General features: G+C 38.7%; 1 long non-coding RNA gene across 1 annotated transcript in view; it reads right to left on the bottom strand.

The window, feature by feature from the left end:
• Window positions 1-520: 520 nt before the first annotated feature.
• LOC132654732 (uncharacterized) overlaps window positions 521-18,878 on the bottom strand; it is a 52,489-nt gene continuing 34,131 nt past the window's right edge. Inside the window, exons 2-3 of the long non-coding RNA XR_009592429.1 lie at window positions 5,664-5,787; window positions 521-3,062 (exon numbers count right to left, since the gene is read on the bottom strand). This is a non-coding gene — a long non-coding RNA (uncharacterized LOC132654732). The remainder of the gene's footprint in view (window positions 3,063-5,663; window positions 5,788-18,878) is intronic.

Below are 18,878 nucleotides of genomic sequence, written 5' to 3'. Positions count from 1 at the left end.
AACTGTAGAGAGCTGCGTAATGCCGAGCCTTAAAGATGGAGCTGGTTTCTGCCTTCCACCTTCCTGATGGTGAGTGCTCTCTGTCACGAACAACTCCACATTTGGCTAAGGCTGAGGATCTGGCTTGCTTCCATGTATGTGGACCTATCTGCATTGCCCACGTGGCATGCTGGGGCTGGCTACCCAGAGGCTATTTAAGCTGTGGGCTGGCTTTCCCCTGTGTCAGATGATTGTTCAAGTTTCCTGAATAAACTGCATTGAAAAAAAAAAAAGACAATGAAAAAAAAATTTTTAACTTTAGCAAAGTTTTAATATTCATGTCATAAAACATGTACATATCTGCTGACTATCACTGTCAGTTCTAGGAACTTTTCATATAGCCATTTATCAGATATTCACACATGGAGATATATTCCACGTCAGCAGATTCAGCATTGTTTATATTATGTTAAATCACCAAATTGTTAAATAATAGATAGTAATTATAGGTGAATACTTAAATTATAGGTGTTTACTTAATTATAAGTGTTTACACATAAAATGCGGTAATGTAACTTTTAAATTGTAGAATAATGTATGAGTTATTTTCCCATTTGGAGATTAAAATGGAGAAGAAACGAAAAGATAGAGAAATGATTAAAAGACGAACAAGGTATAAAATATATATCTGAATATACACTACACAATGGGATATTACCTAATTATTAAGAGTCTGGGTCTCTGACATTTTTGGTTTCATGGATGATCCTAGAAGTACAATGAACTAACTAAAACAAACCAAACACAAAAATACCAAAACCATAAAATCTTGCTTATTGGTGGAATCTTAAAGAACTGAATTCATGAAAACAGAAAGAAGGGTGGGAGGGATTGAGATAAGTTGATGAAAAGTTATATAATTTCAGTGAAAGAAAAGCTTAAGTTTTGGTAGATGATCTCTGTAGAGCAATCCTCTGATCACAATCCTGTCTTAGATGTTTCAAAGTGTGCAAAGAGTACCCTTTAAATGTTGTGACAACACTGATGGTGACCACTTGAATGGACAGATATGCCCAATTAAATTCATTGTTTTTACATTAGACACAGAATTCATAGTACCACTCTAACGTATAGATACATGCAATGTAAAAAAAAAAAGTTTAAATATAAAAGAAAAAAATACATTCTAGAAGGGTTGATGTGAAAGAAGATGAATTTCAATATTATTTGACCTCATAATAGCTAGAAATTGCTTTGTGATTAAGTAAAATTATTTTAGGGGGGAACCTATGATTTTATTGGGCTTACTTCAAAGTTGTAGGAGGCACATCACTAAGACTTATCTCAGGGTAAGTGATGATTTCTCTTGTAGCTGCACATTTCTCTCCACAGTCTGAGCTAATTCCCGAGACCCCAGGCTCAGTTATGTGCAGTTATGAACAGGATCCATTAAAGTCTGTTGGAAGTTGCCAGAAGAAGTGGCTGGAATCTTAAGGCAAAGTCTAGACCCCTCTCACTCTCTCTATGAGGGAAAGTCAGTAGTCAATAGAAAGGATCTTTTTATTTTATTTTTTATTTTAATCACAGGTCATTCACTTTGTACCATAGACCCCTCCCTCTTTCCCTTCAATTCCACCCTCCCTCATCTCCTCCCTGCCCCCTTCCAAGTCTACTGATAGGGGAGGTCCTCTTCCCCTTCCATCTGACCCTAGCCTATCAAGTATCTTCAGGACTGGCTGCAATATCCTTATCTGTGGCCTCGCAAGCCTGCTCCTCCCTCAGGGTGGGTGGTGGGGATGTCAAAGAGCCAGTCATTGAGATCATGTCAGAAATAATCCTGTTCCCCTTACTAGAGTACCCACTTGGATACTGAGCTACCATGGGCTACATCCGGGGTTCTAGGTTATATCCATACATGGTCCTTGGTTGGAGAAAGTCTCATAGAAGACCATGTGCCCTGATATATTTGGTCCTTGTGGAGCTCCTGTCCTCTCTAGGTCATACTAACTCCCCCTTCTTTCATATGATTCCCTGCACTCTGGCGAAGGTTTGGTTATGAGTCTCAGCATCTGCTTTGATACACTGCTAGGTAGAGACTTTCAGAGGCCCTCTGTGGTAGGCTCCTGTGCTGTTACTTGTTTTCTCCTACTTCCCATGTCCATCCTATTTGTCTTTCTAAGTGAGGATTGATTGTCTTATCCGGGGTCCTCTTTCTTGTTTATCTTCTTTAGGTGCACATATGTTATTATGTTCATCTTATCTTATAGGTCTATATAAGTGAGTATATACTGTGTGTATCTTTCTGCTCCTGGGATACCTCACTCAGGATGATCTTTTCTAGATCCTACCATTTGCCTGCAAAATTCATGATTTTCCTTGTTTTTAATTGCTGAGTAATATTCCATTGTGTAGTTGTACCACAATTTCTGTATCCATTCCTCTGTTGATGGGCATCTGGGTTGTTTCTAGGTTCTGGCTATTATGAATAAAGCTGATATGAACATGGTTGAGCAAACATCCTTGTCGTGTACTTGAACTTCTTTTGATATATGCCTAGGAGTGGTATAGCTGGATCTTGAGGTAGCACTATTCCTAATTGTCTGAGAAAGTGCCAGATTGATTTACACAGTGGTTGTATAAGTTTACATTCCCACCAGCAATGGAGGAGAGTCCCTCTTTCTCCACAACCTCTCCAGCATGTGTTGTCACTTGAGTTTTTGATCTTAGCCATTCTGATGGGTGTAAGGTGTAATCTCAGGGTCGTTTTGATTTGCATCTCTCTAATGGCTAAGGATGTTGAGCATCTCTTTAGGTGTTTCTCTGCCATTCTATATTCCTCTACAGAGAATTCTGTTTAGCTCTGTACCCCATTTTTAATTGGATTGCTTGATTTTTTTGCCTTTTAACATCTTTAGTTCTTTATATATTCTGGATATCAGCCCTCTGTCAGACATAGGGTTGGTGAAGATCCTTTCCCAGTCTGTAGGTTGTCATTTTGTTCTGACGACAGTGTCCTTTGCTTTACAGGAGCTTTTCAGTTTCATAAATCCCAGTTTCTTGAGGCTCATTGGGGAAAGACACAGCTGATTCAAAAAAAAAAAAAATGACAGCTATTAGGTTCAGAGGTCTATACTACAACATATTAGTCTTTGATTTTAAAGGATAACTTATAAAAATAAACTTGTGGTCTGATTAATAACATTTAATATTTTAAAAAAGAACTAAACAAAATTTCTTTGTGAGCACAATATTAATGCGGTAACTAAAAGCAACATATCTTGATATTTGGTATCATGCACACTTAAATTTCCTGAACTGTTCCTAACATTATAATCAGGAGCATGAACTCTTGAATGAGCTCATTTTGTTTACATCAGCTACACATCTCACTGTGCGTGGGTATCATCTGTTGCAAATTGCAGAGAACAGTTGATGTGCTAGTGCACACTTCTTGTCTCAGCATCATCAGGCTGAGGTTGGCATTTGAGGCCAGTCTGAGTGAGTGAGAAAGCAAGGGGCAATTGTAACAAAGAGAGAGGTAGGGAACAGAGGGAAATAAAGGTTGTAATAACAGTGAAATCGCACACAGAGAGCTAAGCAGAGCACCTGAGAGTTGTTAGTGGTGGATTCTGATGATTCAAGTCTTTTAGCTCTGAAAAGTAAAAAAATATTATGATCCCAGTTCTTCTTCTAAATTACGAGAATCTATGTATCTACACAGACTTTGTTTCTTTATCTTTCAAAGAGAAGTTCACAAATCCATGCAAGAATTCTCTACTATGTCTTTGTTAGAAGTAAAACTGTAACAAAGCTGTTTTATTTTTATTTTTTTTTACAAAAAGCAATGAGTACTCTTTTGCTCATAATACATTTGAGCTCTCTTTTAATCATGACACAGTTCTCTATATTAAGCCTTACTCTTTTGTTTTCCCTTTCTTTGACTTCCTTATCCAAAATTGTGCCCAGGTGCAGAAAGGGTTTGGGTTAGTGGAAGGGAATTCACTGCCATTTAAACTCCATATGGTCACAAGAGACACCAGAAAATGGAAGAAGGTTCAATCCAAATGATACTTGCCATAAAGCTGAATTTTTAAAACTACATCTGTCATATTATTTGTGCCACATGAATCATTTGGTTGAAGCAAGGACAAAATGAACTTAGCGCTAAGACTGTGGTGTGTGTGTGAGTGTGTGTGTGTATGTATGTATGTATGTATGTATGTATATATGTATGTTTCTTCTGCTCACAGAACATACACTCCACTCAGTTCTGCTCATGGTGAACTTGGGCATATTCTAAGAAGCCATGATTCACCATTAAAATGTTGGGGTTTGGTATTCACTGGAAGGCAATTAACTTGAACTTGGACTTCCCCTTGCTGTTGTTTTTGTTCTTTCCAAATTAGCTCCTTTACTTTTTTTTTCTTTTCTCCCCCAGTTTGTCACATTCAATTTCAAGAAGGGAAACTTTGAGGATAATAAATGCAGCTGAACCGTGAAAAAAATAAAAATAAAATGGAATCACTCAGAGCTGCACATGGTGTGGCTAGAGTATGGCAGATCCTCGCGAGCTGGAATCACTGCATCCCGAGCATCTGTAGCACTTCTCCTCAGAGAGCGCATACTAATCATCTCTCTTCATGGTCAGTAACCACATAAGGACAACACCAGACGATGCCAGTGGTTTTGGTTCTGCAGCATTTATATGCTTCCCCACAAAGAGAGTCGTGCCAGACAATATTCGTCAACCTTGTCCTTGGTCTTCTCTCCTGATTGAGGCAGATGTTTATTTTCCATCTGTACTATATGTCAGTGTGACTGCAGCCTTCATCTGGCAAAGGGTCCCTGTAATATTATGAAGCCATCACATAAGCTGGAAAGATTACTCTGGTGAATAAAATCAGTTTATGGCTAAAAACATTTATTCTTCATTTTGATAAGCTCCTAACAAATGGAAATTTGCTTTCTTACACTTTTGCCAAGCAAAGGACCATGTTTATTTCTCGCTATATGGGTCACGAAGGATTCCCAGCTGTTATCTAGAGTCAGTTGTGCATTGCTGCACTCAACAACATCTGTTTCACAAAAACAGTATCCAGCTTTTAGCACTCAAATGGAGGTTCGACCATATGCCGACAGACCACTTAGTTTTTACCTTGGGAACCAACTTTGCTCTAGTCAAGGTAACAGAGGAAAAGCGGAAAATGTAAATGTTACCAGGCTTCAGTCACATCTTCATATGTGTTTGTCATTTCCCACTATATATAGTAAAACTGGTTCCAAGCATATACTACAAGCTGTTCCTCTGTTTAATTATTAATTGGAAGAAAGTTTGTTTGCAGAACAGTTAAAATGTATTTTGTGATATGTGCCAGTGCTGGAAGTAGTACCATAAGATGATGCTGCAAATACAGCATCCAGTTAAAATGCCAGTTCATGTTAACCATGGCTTGTGCATGCCAGGCTAACACCCCTGAATTATGATTAGCATATGGAAAAGCGACAGAGTACCAACTATCATCCTCCATTGCAAAGTTCTCTTTATTGCTTGACTTTGCTCCTGGACACTAATCTTTTTCATTAGCTATTTGATTTTTAAAACCTTCATTTATTTAGTCATTTTACATCCTCATTGCAAATCCCCTCCACTCCTCCCGGTCGCCACCCACACATGCCCCTCTCACCTCTCTATTTCTTCAGAGAAGTGGCAGGTCTCCGATTTGTACCAACCCACATTAAGTCCCTGCAGGACTAGACACATCCTCTCCTATTGAGGCCAGACAAAGCAGCCTAGTTTGGAGAATGGGACTGAAAGGGAAGCATCAGAATCAGAGACAGCCTCTGCTCCAGTTATTGGAGGATCCACAAGAATATCAAGCAACACATCTGCTAATATGTGCAGGGAGCCTAGAACCAGTCCAAGCATGCTGTTGGGTAGGTGGTTCAGTTTCTGGAAGCCCCCATGGGCCCAGGTTATTTGACTCTATAGGTCTTTTTGAGGAGTCTTTGACCCCTCCACCTCCCTCAATCATTGCCCCAACTCTTCTATAGGATTCCCCGAGATCTGTTTCATATTGGGCTGAGGGTCTCTATATCTGTTTCCATCAGCTGCTGGATGAAGCCTCTCAGAGAAGTTATGCTAGGCCCCTGTGTATAAGCATAGCAAAGTATCATTAATGGTGTCAGGGATTGGCTCTCGCCAGTGGGGTGAGTCTCTAATAATCTGTGATCCATCCTTTGATTTATTTATTTTTTTTTAAGGAGAAAACAAAACCTCTATCTTTGTATTACATTATGAATGACTTAAAGAAAGACAAGATAAGTGCATATTGCCTTTCAAATATCCATCTCTGTCTTCAGAGTCTTTAGCTCTCAAATAAATAAATAAATAAATAAATAAATAAATCAAACAAGCAAGCAAGCAAGCTGCTTCATTTGCTCTGTGAAATAGTTTAGTGACATTGACATTTTGGGGCTAGAAAATACTACAGAATGTAGAAATTCCATGCCCATTTCTTCTAATTTGTTCTGTTCCAATGAGACGACATTTAGTCCTGTTTGTCTCTGAAACACTTCTCAAGTTCTGAGATATTTTACAACAGTTCATAATGATTGTGAAAAGATATCTATTTTTTTATTATTGTCATGGGAAGAAGAATATTGTTAGCATTTCTTTGATGCTATGGTGAGTGCCAAGGAAAGAACAGTCTTGGAGACAAAAACCAATCATGAAGCCAGGACATCAAGTGCTCCATAAGCAGATCTGAACTGAAGATCACTTTGAATCTTCTAATTTAATTTTCATTAAAAGTATAAAGTAAATGTACCACAATTTCTGTATCCATTCCTCCATTGAGGGACATCTGGGTTGTTTCCAGGTTCTGGCTATTAAGAATAAAGCTACTATGAACATGGTTGAGCAAACGTCCTTGTTGTGTACTTTAGCATAATTTGGATATATACCTATGAGTGGTATACCAGGATCTTGAGGAAGCACCATTCCTAATTGTCTGAGAAAGTGCCAGATTAATTTCCAAAGTCATTGTACAAGTTTACATTCCCACCAGCAATGGAGGAGGGTTCCCCTTTCTCCACATCCTCTCCATTATGTATTGTCACTTGAGTTTTTGATCTTAGCCATTCTGATGGGTGAAATCTGTAAGGTGAAATCTCAGGGTCATTTTAATTTGCATTTCATTCATGATTAAAGATGTTGAACATTTCTTTAAGTGTTTCTCTGCCATCTGATATTCCTCTATAGAGAATTCTGTTTAGCGCTGTACCCCATTTTTAACTGGATTAATTGATTTGTTGCTTTTTAACTTTTTTAGTTCTTTATATATTCTGGATATTAGCCCTCTGTCAGATACAGGGTTGGTGAAGATCCTTTTCCAGTCTGTAGGCTATCATTTTTTTTCTGATGACAGTGTCCTTTGCTTTACAAAAGATTTCAGTTTTATAAGGTCCCATTTATTGATTGTTGATCTTAGAGCCTGTGCTGTTGGTATTCTGTTCATGAAGTTGTCTCTTGTGCCAATTAGTTCTAGGCTTTTCCCCACTTTTTCTTCTAATCAATTTGGTATATCTGATTTTATTCTGAGGTCTTTGATCTGCTTGGACTTTAGTTTTGTGCATGATGATAAATATGCATCTGTTTGCACTTTTCTACATGTAGATATCCAGTTAGACCAGCACCATTTGTTGAAGATGCTGTGTTTTTTCTATTGTATGATTTTGGCTTCTTTGTCAAAAATCAAGTATCCGTAGGTTTGTGGGTTTATTTCTGGGTCTTCTATTCTATTCCATTGATCCACCAGCCAGTTTCTTTGCCAGTACAATGCCAGAACAATGAGCACCAGAGATCTTTCCATCTTCTGATATCTTCTTCAATTTCTTTCTTCAAAGGCTTTAAGTTTTTTTTCAAACAGGTTTTTCACTTGGTTGGTTAGAGTTGCACAGAGGTACTTTATGTTATTAGTGGCTACTGTGGAGGGTGTTGTTTCCCTAATTTCTTTCTCAGCCCTTTTGTCTTTGGTATACAGGATGGCTTCTGATTTTTTTTTTTTGAGTTAATTTTGTATCCAGCCACTTTGCTATACAATGGAATAATACTCAGCAATTAAAAACAAGGAAACCATAAAATTTGCAGGCAAATGGTGGGATCTAGAAAAAATCATCCTGAGTGAGGTATCCCAGAAGCAGAAAGACACACATAGTATATACTCACTTTTAAGTGGATATTAGACATGGAATATAGAATAAACATACCAAAATCTGTACACCTAAAGAAGCTAAGCAAGACTCTGAACTGCCTTGGGCTACATCTGTGCAGGGGTTCTGGGTTATCTCCATGAATAGTCCTTGGTTGGAGTATGAGTCTCTGGGAAGTTCCCTGTGTTCAAATTTTCTTGTTCTGTTGCTCTCCTTGTGGAGACCCTGTCCTCTCCAGCTCTTACTATTTCCCAGTTCTTACCTAAAATTCCATTCACTCTGCCCAACAGTTGGCCATCAGGCTCAGCATCTGCTTTGATAGTCTGAAGGGCAGAGGCTTTCAGTTGCCCTCTGTGGTAGGTTCCTAGGTTGTTTCCTGTTTTCTTCTTCTTCTGTTGTCCATCCTCTTTGCCTTTCCGGATGGGGATTGGACATTTTAGTTAGGGTCCTCTCTCTTGCTTAGTTTCTTTAGATGCACAGGTTTTAGTGGGTTTGTCCTATGTTGTATGTCCATATGAGTGAGTATATACCATGTGTGTCTTTTTGCTTCTAGGACAACTCACTCAGGATGATCCTTTCCAGATCCCACCATTTACCTGCAAATTTCATGATTTCCTTATTTTTCATTGCTGAGTAATATTCCATTGTGTAGATGTACCACAATTCGATACTATGATGGAGCAGCTGAGAGTGGCCATTGTCACAGTAAATTCTACCAGAGTGGACGCAGGACTAGCCACAGGATTATCATCATGGATTGCTGCAGCCATGAATCATCTGAAGGAATGGGCGGGCATGGGAGCGTTAGCAGGCCTTCTGGTGTTGGTCTCCTTGGTTTGCCTGTGGTATATATGCAAGATTAGAGTCTCACAACAGCGTAATGCAGCCATGACCATTCAGGCCTTTACAGCCATTGAAGCAGGACAGTCTCCCCAAGCATGGTTGGCTACCATAAAAAGCTAAAATGTTACGCTCAGGATGCGAGGCTAAGCACTGCACTCAGGGTCAGCCGCTTTGGACCCAGAGAAGAGCATGTCTGATTGCATGTGGGTTGATGTTCCAGGTCCCGCCTCTGAGAAAAAGGTATCAGACGGGTCTGATGCTCTTTGGGTGGATGACACCTAAATGAACATCAGTACAAAGTCCCAATTTATTTCTAATATCAGAGATCAGACTTCTACTCTTGCCTGATGCGTCTAAAACAAAAAGGGGGAACTGTAGAGAGCTGCGGAATGCTGTGCCTTAAAGATGGAGCTGGTTTCCGCCTTCCACCTTCCCGATGGTGAGTGCTCTCTGTCAGGAACAATTCCACATTTGGCTAAGGCTGAGGATCTGGCTTGCTTCCATGTATGTGGACATATCTGCATTGCCCACGTAGCACGCTGGGGTTGGCTACCCAGAGGCTATTTAAGCTGTGGGCTGGCTTTCCCCAGGGTCAGATGATTGTTCCTGAATAAACTGCATTGAAAAAAAAAAAAAGAAGCTAAGCAAGAATGAGGACTCAGAAAGACAAAAGATAGGCATTAGAAGAAGGAGAAAATAGGAAACAGGAGAGGAGTCTACCACAGAGGACCTCTGAAGGACTCTACCCAGCAGTGTATCAAAGCAGATTCTGAGATTCATAACCAAACTTTGGGCAGAGTGTAGGGAATCTTGTAAAAGAAGGGGAAGATAGTAAGACCTGAAGAGGACAGGAGCACCACAAGGAGAGCAACATAACCAAAAAAATCTAGGCACAGGGGTCTTTTCTGAGATTGATACTCCCACCAAGGACCATTCAGGGAGATAACTTCTTTACTTTCCTTCCCTTCATCCCTTCCCTTCCCTTCCCTTCCCTTCCCTTCCCTTCCCTTCCCTTCCCTTCCCTTCCCTTCCCTTCCCTTCCCTTCCCTTCCCTTCCCTTCCCTCCCCTCCCCTCCCCTCCCCTCCCCTCCCCTTCCCCTGCCCTTCTCTTCCCCTGCCCTGCTCTTCCTTTGCCTTTTTTTCTTAGCTTCTCTTTTAGAAACCCTGTTATAATTTTTGAATTATAGTCAAAGGATTTCCCTTTTAATCAGATATCAACAAAATCTCTCTGTAACACTTGGTAGTAAAATTCAAGTCTCATCCTTTCATCCTAAGTAAGCTTGGAAAAGAAGAATGTTGATGATAATACCGTGATGATGAATCAAAGATGATTAGCCCTGTTTAGAAACTTGACATTGTCTGTAAGTGCAAGAATGATGCAATCTGGATATTAGCTGACCATGCTTCAAGAAATTGTTTTTAACAAGCAGAAACTGTGGAATAATAGAATCTGAAGAAGCCAAGGCAAGAATAAGCACATCTTGCAATAAATTAAAACCAATATTGGAATGAGTCATTCTTTCCATCTCTCTAAGGACACTAAGTCTTCTTTCTTTTCTCTGTATCAAATTAGGTTCCATGCTCTAAGCAGGAGATGACCTTAATTCAATACCAGCACAACTTTGATTCCAATTCTTAATCTGATTGGTTTAGATGTAGTTATGTGTCCATACAGACTCATCCAGCCTTATCAATAAGGTCATGATCATGACCATAATGCAGTAGTACAGAACTGAAGCTCACCTTTTCCTTTGGGAATTAAGAAACAAATAATTCTTGAGATGAGGCAGGTTACCAGAAATGGTAATATGATGTCAAATATAGGATAGCTTATTAATTACATTTCTGAATTCACAGGATCAACAGTGGCATTTCTTTTTCGAAGCATGGCAATATGAAAAAAGCCTAGGAGGAAATCCTTGACAAGGCATACAGAGAGCATCCAGGGATTAGATGATGAAGTTCTTTACATTATGGCTTAACTAAGGAACAGAAAGAGAAGGATATCCTAACGGGCGTTCCTGGTCTCCAGTGCTTCTGTTGAGCATTTCACAATTACGATGTAGTCCAAACAAGATAAAACACAACCCCTTACTTCCCTCTGGGAATCTTACTCAACTGAACACACCCATTGATTGTAACTGCCCTGGCAGGAGCATATGATCCTAAAGAGGGGCTTGTGTCTTCCCATTCATATATGAGATTATTGAAACAATGGACCCCAAAGGAACTGAAATTTCCAGAGGAAACTATGCTGGGGAAAGAAAGGACTGGCTGGGGCTCTTGTACACACCCAACAGAGAATTTGTTTTCCAGAGATTTTTAAGTGTTGACACCTTTCTGAAGAGTAAAAGACAGCTGAGAGAATGTTGTGTGGGGCCACACCTTGGCCAGAACTGCGTAGTTAGTCATTCCACTGGCTTTCTGTATAAACTGGAATGTCAGTTTACCAATCTAACTCATCCCTCTAACCTGTGTGGCTGTGTTGAATAAATCCCCTTTCTCTACATTCCACTATCACCTTCCCTCTTCAATTGGCACACTGAGAACTGCTGAGGAAGCCTAGCTTGTTATGACTGTCAGAGAACTGATTTTGACTCTAACATCTCAAGTAATAATACAATCAACATTCTCTTTGAAAAGAAAATACTACCTACAATTCATAATACTTTTGTCATGTCAGGAAACAAATAAGTGAATGACTCTAAATTAAAGGTGGCTGAAGGGACAGGGACAGTGGGCACATAGGAAAGAGCCAGCAGAATCTACACAAATTTTATCCTTTTGGTTTCTAAATTTTTGATGCTCTTGGTTTTTGACTGAATTCCTGTTCCTATAAAACTACTATCTACTAAATTCAGATAGCCTTGGGGAAGGATGTAGCTTTGGTAGTATTGTTTTTATATATGAAGCAGTTTTATTCTGTTCCTTTTTGAATTTTATTGCCAGTGTGTATATCTGTGCACCACAGAATTGCAGTCCCTGCAGAAACCAAAAGACAGAGTTGAATCCTCTTCGACTAGAGTTAGCGATGCCTATGAGCTTACATATGTGTGCTGAAAATTAAACACAGGTTCTCTGACATAGTAGTGGTTACTCTTAACTCAAGCTCCAGGAAGGACATTCTTAAACTATTTGGTTATTTGCATTCATTACTTCATACCAATTTATTTTATAAATTAATAAGCAGCTTCAGTGAAAGGATAAGATGAGAAACAAGACAATTTAAGTAACACCCATTAAAATTTTAAATTTAGAGAAAAAAATCTGGGAAAAGGTCATCATTAACTGTTAATTGAAAAATAATCTCACTAATCCAAACAAAACGAACTCATAATTGTTTATCTTTGAGCAACTGATAGGAACTGAGAATAATTTTTTAAGAAGTTCATCAAGAAGACTTCCTTCCTTTTTATCATTACTCATGATTGTGCAAAGCTCTGAATACATTTAAATTGAAACTAGGAGTAGAATATGTCATTGACTTTATTTAAGTGCAGTAGTTTCAAATATATAGAAAATCAATAAATGGTGTGCTGTGTCTATGTGTGCACATGAGTACTTCTTTATCTCTCCCCAATTTTCAAAATATTTCAATATGGAACAACCACCTCGTTTGTAGAAAGAAGGGAAACCCTGGGGACTAGTGGGAGATGTTTTTACCAAGAATTATTTCAAGGCAATTCTTCTAACTAAAATATATAATATGATTTTAAAAAATTATGTCTGTTTGTTTGGGGCATATATGTGTTTCTCTGTGTGTAGGGGGTGTATGTGTATGTGTGTGTTTAAATGTGTTTGTGGGTGTGTGTATGTATGTGTGTGTACAACTACATGCATGTGAGTGCAGGGGCCTGTGGTAGCCAGAAGATGGTATTGAATCCCCTAGAATTGGAGTTACAAGCACTTATGAAAACATTCTTCTAATAACTGAGCCATTTCCCACAGTTCCTATCATGTTATTTTATTTATAATGTTTATTCTTTATGTTAAATTATTTTATTTCTTAATCACCTTTTTCTTATTGTAAAAGCAGAAAATGTTTTATAAACTCTTTTGGAAGGCTTTTCAAGGACTTAGAGGTTTTTCCTCTCTAGTTTCTTTCTGAAAAAATATACATCAACAATGAATTGTGTTTAGAAGCTTTACAACTTTTTATTATGAACAAGATTCCCTTTTCATACACTCATCTAAAGAATCAATTGTGTATCTAGAATGTGTCGGCAAGGTTACACCACAGTGCATTGTCACACGAGACTGCCTGGCAACCAAATAGAAAGCATACAGAATATGTTAAATAGTTCATGGTGCCTAGGATTGCCTAGAACCAGAATCAATTCCAGACATGAGGTGAAGAGTTTGGGAAATGGTTTTCTGGAAAGGCAAGAACTTAAGTGTGAAATGATATTTGGGTGAAGGGACAAATCGTATTTTATCTATATAGTCGGTGAGTCTGGCAACAGGAAGAAGATTAATCTTTCTAAGAAAGAGAACAATGTGCATTTTAATCCCTGCAGGCTGAATAATTAAAGAGGACTAAATAATGTAGTTTTATATACCTGGAGCAATGCCAGTAGAGAAATGGAGGAAAGTGGAAAGACATTGCAAATGCTCATGTGGAAAGAGAGACCAATTAGGAGCCTGATTATTAAGCCCATCAAGAGACAGCAGACAGATAATCCAGGAAGTAACAGTGAAAATGTCAAACCACAGAGACTCCAGAAAACTTCCAAATGGCAGGTGGATATCTTCATACTTGGATGAAACAAAAAGCATATTAGTTTCAAATGGTTTGATCTTTTAAACCATAGAATATTATCTGTTAATTCTAAAGGGTGTGTGTGTGTGTGTGTGTGTGTGTGTGTGTGTGTGTGTGTATGTGTGTGTGTGTGTAATCTTAATGTTGGTGCCCATGTATCAGATAGAGGGGAACTTATCTTTCAGGGAGATTTCATACAGTTTTGACAACTTGCCAGATCAGTTTGTAGGAGAGAATAGAATAGTCTGTCACACAATACATCCTAACCACTCCTCCTAGTTCTCCCCTCACCTTTCCTCTCTCCCAAATCCTCTTCCGAAAAGAACAGGCTTCTAAGAAATGAAGGACATACAGGACACAAAAAGGTCAAAATAAAACAAGGCAAAAGCCCTCATACTGAGGCTGGACAAGGCAGCCTCAAGGAAGAAAGAGTCCAAAGAACAGGTGGAAGAGTCAGAGTTACACTCCCTCCCACTGTTAGGAGTTTGAGAAAAATCACCAAGCTAACAGCCATAACATACACCCAGAGGGCTTACTGCAGACCCAGACAGGCCCCATGTTTGCTGCTTCAGTCTCTGTGAGCCCTGCTCAGGTGACTCAGTGGACCATGTTCTCCTGGTGTCCTCCATTCCCTCTGATTCTTACAGTCCTACTTTCCCCATTAATGCTGGGTTCTTTGATCTCCAAGGGGAGCGACCCAATAAAGACCTCCAATTTAGACTCTCTCTCTCTCTCTCTCTCTCTCTCTCTCTCTCTCTCTCTCTCTCTCTTTCTCTGCAGTGTCTGGCTGTGGGTCTCTGTACCTGTTTCCATCTGCTGCTGGAGAAAGCATCTCTGAAGATTAGTAGACAAGACACCAATATGTAATATAGCAGAATGGTATTAGAAATATTTCATTGATTTTTTTTTTTTCAATTTGTTTGGTTCCACCTAGGTCTCTGGGACATCTGGTCTCTGGCTTCTAACCTTCCAGGCAGTAGAAGGCATGAGCTCACTCTCACGGAGTAGGTCTCAAGTTAAACCAGACATTGGTCAATCACTCTCACAAGTTCTTTGCCTCCATTGCCCCAGCACATCTTGCAGGCAAGACAGATATTAGGTGGAAGGTTTTGTGACAGGTTTGGTAGCCGTGTTTCTCTTTTCATTACCTTCAGGGCGTCTTCTCATAGTAAAGAAGCTAGAACATTGGAGTGAAGGGTCCAGGCCCATAGCAGCTTGACATCTCAGTGTTCAATGAGCTGTGTGGCTGTTGTGTTAGACCCCACTGTAACTTTTCAGAGAACACTCTTCTGCTCAAGCAGAAGAGTTGTTTAGTGATCTCCATGAGACTTCCTCTGGCCAGTTCAGACTCTGTATCCTCCATTACTAGGAGTCCTCAGAAAGGGCACCTTCATAGACTCCAGGAAGTTTTCACTACACTAGAGTTCCACACACACTCAAATATCACCTATTTCCAGCTGTTTCTCCCTACACTCTATCCGCCTGCCCCATCCACACACACACATCCGATTCACTGCTGCTCCCACACCTGCCTGCTTCTAATCCATCCACAGAATCTATTCTGTTTCCCTTCCCAGAGAGATCCGTGCTTCCTCCCTTATAGTCTTCCTCTCTCTATAACCTCTCTGGTTCTGTGGATTTTAGCTTGATTGTCATTTGAGGACAGTGGTCAATCAATCTTAGCTTGTTAGGGCTTTCAGGGCCTATGCTCTGATCCTAACAATTCCAGCAATGCATGAGATATGTCCCATCACAGTTAGAGTCTTGACAGATGATACCTATTGGGGTACAAGAAGTACCCTAAAATACCTAGTTAGACAAAAGAGCCAGGGGCCTCCTGATATGCCCAGTTCCAGTAGAGGGTTATTTGACAATCTCAGTTGTTTATTGCCTTCTTTTTTTCTTTTTCTTTTTTGATATGGGTGTCAACTTCCTGAACTGAATACCAGTAGCTCAGGGACTATGAACAACAATCAATAAATGAGACCTCATGAGGTTGAAAAGTTTCTTTTTTTATTTATTTTTTATTTTTTTTATCAGTTATATTTTATTAACTCTGTATCCCAGCCGTGCACATCCCATCTGTCTTTCTAAACGAGGATTGATCATCTTACCCCATGTCCACTCAATTGATTATCTTTTTTAGGTGTATAGATTTAATTATGTTTATCATATCTTATAGGTCTATATAAGTGAGTATATACCGTGTTTGTCTTTCTCCTTCTGGGATATTTCACTCAGAATGATCTTTTCTAGATCCCACCATTTGCCTGCAAATTTCATGATTTCCTCCTTTTTGATTGCTGAGTAGTATTCCATTGTGTAAAAATACCACAATTTCTGTACCCATTATTTAAAAGGAAAATATTATCCCTAGTTATTTAAAACACCCAGAACGTAAGAACAATAGGCTGGGCACTGACTACTGGAAGTAAACAGGACATTTATTTCTAGGAGGACAGCTGTACTTTGAACTAGAAATGAAAATGCATTAGAAGTCAGTTCCATGAAGCAATGCTGGCTGTGCTGGAAGACCAACCTCATGCTTATCAATCAGTCTCATGAACCAGTGCTTTACTAAAAGACTAGGATCATGATGATGAAATTACTGAGTGTTTTGAATTCTCTCTGTGATCTGCAACTGACCAGGACAGTAGATTCTCAGATGGAAGTTCTTGCCCTTCCTCCATGTCTCTTGAGTTCCCCTCTCTTTCTGTGTGGCTTGGAATCCCTTCTTTTTTCTTTAAACACATTGGCACAGTCATCTCTCTCTTCATATATTTTCATATTATACATAGTCCAACTCAAATTTAAAAAAAAACATGTTAATGAACTGACAGCAAATGAATCATTTTAAGTGAGTATGTCTCAAGAGATTAGTTCTCACAAAACAATATTTTTAAAATATTTCATAGACCGAATCATGTTTCATAAAAAATACATGCCTGTATCTGTATGAATTTAGTGTAATTTACAATTCAAAGTCAAGAACCTAGCACTAGGAGATTACGTATTCAGAAAATTGTTTGCCTGAGAAGCTTGAGGACATGAGTCTGACCTACAGCACCTACATAGTTGTTTGCATTTGAAATCTCAGCACTGGGAGACAGACAGGCCCATCAATATGAGTCAGGAAGCTCCAAGTTCAGTGAGAGACCTTGTCTAAAAATACAAAATGGAAAACAATTGAGGAGGACACCTAATATTGATTTTCTGCTTCCACATAAGTATACATGTACATGAATGAGCATGTGTACATACATACACAAAAGTTTTGAAAAAGCAACATCTGCTACACTTTGAGGTTTAAAGCATCTTATCCCACTTCTGCATTTCAGAAACAGCCTGGAAGAAGTGCTACAGTGAGCCATCTGCCAATTATATCCAGAGCATGAACCTATAGTGGAAATTTTAAAAGGCCCATTTCTTACACAAAGGAACATCATGTGCTTAATTTTTCAGGGTCAAATCCTTTGTTCCTGGTATAGATATGACCATACATGTACATGAACACCTGGACAAAAAAACCTATGATGGGAATTTTCCTTAGAGAAATGGAGAAATGAAAGTATTTTGTAGAAGATGAGTCCTTAAGCTCTAAAGAGTCCCCAATTTTCTCTGATATCTGAGGTCAATCATATGATTTCTCCATCTGGATCTGGGTGGAGGCCACCAATTCTTAACAAAAAACCTTGAGGGCCAGTAGTATTTTGTATCTTTTAGATCACTGGGCCTAAGATATGTCCCAAATTAGAATAGCAATTTAATCCAATTCATGTATAGAAATGAAATAAAAAAATTTCTCAAATCTCTAAGGAAGTTCAGTGTTGTTTATTATAGACTCCTGTTTCAGAAACTTTGCCCACACTAAATTACACAAATGTAGGCAACTGAGGGAGAAAGTGCTGCCACATTTTTGCAGAATCTACTAAATATTTTGAACAAATATATAATAGTAATAATAATGACATTGATGTGTGCCAAAGAGAAGATATTAGGTGCTTGCTGAATGTGAGGGTCTCTTGGTATACAGTATAACTAATTTAATCCTTTCAATAACTTTTGAGGTCAATTTTACTATTTTGCTTTTATATATGAGGAAACAGATCCCAGAAATGGTGTAACTTTTCACTGTATGAGCTCAGAGAGGCAATGGAGTCTTTAAACACACAGCTCCATAGAGTTGAAGCAGGAAATTTTGTGTTCCGTTCAGAGACCCTGCAAATAAACCCAAGGAGGCCATGGCACAAAGCTGTGAAGGTAAAGCCTAAATTGCAGTGGAGATGCCAATATGGTGGAGAGGCCAGAATTATTTGATAATGATCACTCTAAGAAAGTTAAAGACTTGCACAGTAAAAATTGTAAGACACCAAAGAAAGAAATTGAGAAAGACATCAGAAAATGAAAACTCTCCCATGCTCATGAATCAGTATGATTAGTATTGTAAAAATGCCCATTCTACCTAAAGCAACCTACAAATTCAACATAACTCCATCAAAATTCCAAAAAAAAATCTTTACAAAAGTTGAAAAAAATAATCTTAAATTGTGTATAGAAAAACAAAAATTTCAAGATAGACAAAACCATCTTGCACAGTATAAAAACTGCTGGAGGTATTGCCATCTCTGCTGTCAAGTTGCACTAGAAGATATATTTTAAAAATCTATTTACAGTTCATAGCTACTGGGAGAGGGAAATTATTTTTTTTCCAGTGGAGTGATACTATGTACATCAACCACACTTTAGGGCATGTCTTATGTTCCAGAAGAAATGACCAACACAAACTGGGCTCTACCTACTATTTTTTTTATTTGTTATTTTGAAAGAGAGAAAACATAAAGTTGACTGTGTAGGTAAGTGGGAACTGGGAGCAGTTGAGGGAGAGGAAATGTATTATGAAAATTTTTAAAAACAAAAAACAAAAAAAGTGTAGTGACATAAACTACCATGACACTTAAGAGACTGAGGCTATAATGGGATACATGGACAATACCAGGCCAACTATGTTAAGAACCTATCTCTAAAAACTAAATTAAAATAAAATAAATACACTGATGACTTTTCTCCTTTCGGTTCTTTTACCATT

The sequence above is a fragment of the Meriones unguiculatus genome, chromosome 6 (assembly GCF_030254825.1).
Source record: "Meriones unguiculatus strain TT.TT164.6M chromosome 6, Bangor_MerUng_6.1, whole genome shotgun sequence".
Taxonomy (NCBI): domain Eukaryota; kingdom Metazoa; phylum Chordata; class Mammalia; order Rodentia; family Muridae; genus Meriones; species Meriones unguiculatus.
This window is presented reverse-complemented; position numbering and strand designations above follow the sequence as displayed.